Here is a 4166-nt window from a genome sequence, read left to right as displayed (position 1 = left end):
ATATTTATCCGGCCAAAAAATATATATTATGATATTTTGAAAATCTAAGAAAGTATTTGGGAGGGAACTGCAACTAAAATTGTGATAATGTATACACTACTTTTCTTTTTTGATTAGTTTTTACCCCTTTATAGTCAGAAAAAAAAGACATTTATTTATCATTTAATTGTATAAAATGACATTAATAAAAAGGGTAAACTCTCAAATGGTTCGGTGGATGAAAACAATTTTAATTTTGTTTCTTTTGGTAAAGAAGAAAATTATAATTTTGATTCCTTATAAATGTGTTAAGAATTTAAGGTTAAAATAAAAAATGATATTTTTGACATTTTTTTTTCTGTTAATTTAATTGGGCAGATACACACTCAAAGAATCAAAATGCCTATCAGGTATTTGTCCTTCAAAAGAAAAAAAAAAAAAAATATATATATATATATATATATATATATATATGCAATGCATATACGTCTAATCTTTAAAAAGGCCCAATCTGTCGAAGGCTTATAAGGTTGGTCGTGTAGCCTGCTAAGCCTGGGCCAGTGGCCCAAGTTGTTTACACTCTCGGAAAATGGATACTTAGACACGTTTTACTCCCATGTACACCCTACAGACTCTATACGCTATAATTAAAGGGCTCAAAAGAAGCAGTCAATTTTTTTATTTTTATTTTTTTAACTTTCGAAAATGACATTAAAATCTCCAGCAGACACGACCTAACACATCCTACTATAACGTCGGTTGAGAAATGCGCAATGTAAAGACATTTTTTAATACCTTTATGAGGAAAGGCATTTACTATTTCTACTTCGGTCTTAAAAGAAAAAAAAAAAAAGTAATTTAATTTAATGACTTCTTATTATTGTTCTTGTGATGGGATTAACATGGTTGGATTTTAGCTTGTAAAAATTTAATTTATAATTAAAATGAATTATTTTAAAACTATAAATGAAATTTATGAGTTTCAGCCAAAAAAAAGGAAATTCAGGAGTCAATTTTAAATAATAAATTAATCTTGTGAGAATTTTCAATATGATATTTGTACATAAATATACAAAAATCATTTCATTAATTTAAACATATTAAATACTTATATTTGACAAAAAAAAAATATATTAAATACTTATAATACCTAAACAATAATTTTTTATATTTAATTTAATAAACTTTTTAAATATATCAAAAATTATTATTATAAATAAAATTTATTAATAATTTAGTTTTCAAATAAAATTAAATAATATCAAATATTAAAATTTACAGATTTATGTATTTCAACGGAGCCAAACTAAGTTTAAGTTTTTCATGAACGAGTCAAGTCAATCTTAAATAAAAAATTTTAAAATTTTATGAACTTGAAAGTCAAGTTTGAATACTTTTAAAATTATACAAGCCTAAATTGAGAATCTAAAAAGCATCTTTAATGGATCTGTGATTACTATTTATGTGATATAAATATTTGAAAGGGCTTAAAGTATACGTTATATAATCTGTCTAAATCTCAATTAATTAATGATGTGTATATATATTTTTCTTTAAAAAAAATTCATAATAATTTATTTAAAAAATATTGATAAAATTGATTTGATGAGTAACACGGTCTAACACATTCTTTCAATTTGAAAGTTAAACGCCTATTTTACAATGTGTATTTTATTTTTTAATTGTTTAATAAAATTGATAGAGAGAGCAACTTTAGAGGTTTTTAAAAAATTTCTGTCTATTTTTTTGAGGTAGCAAGTTATGGAGCCATCGAATGATTTTCTAATACTCAGGCTTGACTCAATTTATTTACATTTATAGATGTATTTTTGCATTTAATAAAAGAAAAACTACTTTCATTTTAAACGAATTCCAAAACATTGGCTTGTATGTAGATTTATATAGTCATTTTAGAGTCAATCAAATTGGTGGTCATAAAAATTTACCAAGCAAAAGTAAATTAATTGCCAGAAGTTACTTTTGTATTCTATAAATTATGATTACACAGCATAAGATCTAATTAGGCTGCTAATTAAGGTTGTCCTAAAGACTTAAGAGATTGCTAGATTTGTAGTTGCAGGAGCAATTTCTAAGTTGCCAGCTTGGTTATGTCATTCTGTAATTTGCTGCATACATATTCTTATACATGCTCAGAGTACCAAGACTTGCTATTATTCTTATTATTTGCTTATTACCAACATTTGATTTATGTCCTCCAGTTATGTGTTTTATTGTTGGGTCTGTAAGTTACAAATCTGATGGCGGATTAATTCATTTGTCAAAGAATTCTAATGGAGGCCATGATTTTATGCATTTTGCCTCCTCTTGTTTTCTTTTTTTTATTATTATTTTTTTCTGGTAATGAGCTTTAATGTTTGCATAACTTCTCTCTTAAAGACAATTCAAAATTTGTTTCTAGAAGAGCCAACTAATATTTGCGCAATAATATATATATATATATATATATACTGTGATTAAATAAGATAAAAGAAAGGAGAGTGAAGATCGCTGGAAACATCTTTTGGGATAAACATTGTCAAATTGCATATATTTTCTTCAAATAATATGCTTTAGAAACTTGTATGTTTTGTTTTTTAATTACCGTTTAATGATATTTAAGTATAGGACTCGACCAAACTAGTACCTGGATGACTAACTGACCAATGCTAATTGAGTTGTACTTCCAGAAAAAGAGCTTTGTTTTCAAAAAAAATATTCTTTCCCCCCCCTCCCCCAAAAAAAAAAAGATAAAGAAAAAAACAAAGAAAGAAACACGTAGATGAGCCAAACAGCATTTCTTTATTTTTGAATTCAAAATTAGTTTTCCGAAAAAGAAAACAAAAAATGGAACTAAACCAATTTTGTCAACAATATATATATATATATATATACATACATATTCTATAATTCCGTTTTCTTCTATAAATACATTTTATAAGGTATAAAAAATTTTATTAAATAATTTATTAAATGATGTGGCAAATATAATGTATCATTATTTTAATAATTGATAAATATATAAATCTAAATTTAAATAATCGAACTAGTTAAAAAATTAATATAATAAAATATTCAAATCAATAATAAAATAATATCACATCTTTATAAATTATTGATAATCGTTTTAATATAAAATATTATTGAAATATATCATTTTTTTTTTCGATTAAAGCCTCTTTCCGAATTATATAGACATATACCAAGCTTCTTTTTTTCTCTTGGCTTCCTGATATCATGCATTTTTTTAAAACATTTAGTTATTTATTTTCTGGTGGTCATTCTAAAGCATAGAAATGGTCAATGGAATTATATATGGAAACTTAACTTCCAGGAAACTGAAAAACAAAATTGCCACGGCCTATAGTGTTTAGATTAATGGTCAATGGGATTATATATGGAAACTTAACTTCCAGGAAACTGAAAAACAAAATTGCCACAGCCAATAGGGCTTAGATTCTCTAAGTTAGCCTCTCCATCCTATCTGACATTATATACATTTATATAATATATTTTTGATAATGAATGACCACACTTGAACTTACGACCAAGAAACACCACCTTCTCGGGTTGCTTGACATTATATTGATTTAAAATAATAAAAAAAAAGGCAGAAAAAAATTAAATATATATACATGTATCTTCCTTATGTGTTTGCCTTTAGATTTGGTTGGCACTGTATAATTAAAAAAAAAAAAAAAAAGAAAGAAAGAAAGAAAAAGCCTTTATTACCTTTCTCATTTTGGAGACTGATCTCATTCACCGAAATCACCAGTCAACAACGAGAAAAATCCAAGTTAATTTTCTATTTTTATTAGATGATCACTTATTTTCTTCCTAGGCTCCCTTGCATCTTTCATCAAATTAATCCATGAAACACCTGCCATTTACTCTAATTAAAATATAGGCACCATATATTTTAACCACCCGGCCAAAATTTGATCAATGAGACAAAAGTTATTTACAATTATTTTATATAATAATAATAATAAAGGACATTTTAGTACATCAAGAAATTCAAATAAAAAAAAAAGAAAATTATAAGAAACAGAACATAAACAGTAACATGATAGCCTTACCATTTATACATTATGTTAAAAATGAAAGGATGCAAGTAAATTGTCATTAAATTTCCAAAAATAAATAAATAAATAAATAAACTGTCATTTGAAGAATAAATGAAATCCGTT

The sequence above is a fragment of the Ziziphus jujuba genome, chromosome 9 (assembly GCF_031755915.1).
Source record: "Ziziphus jujuba cultivar Dongzao chromosome 9, ASM3175591v1".
Taxonomy (NCBI): Eukaryota; Viridiplantae; Streptophyta; class Magnoliopsida; order Rosales; family Rhamnaceae; genus Ziziphus; species Ziziphus jujuba.
Note: the sequence above shows the minus strand (reverse complement) of the source record.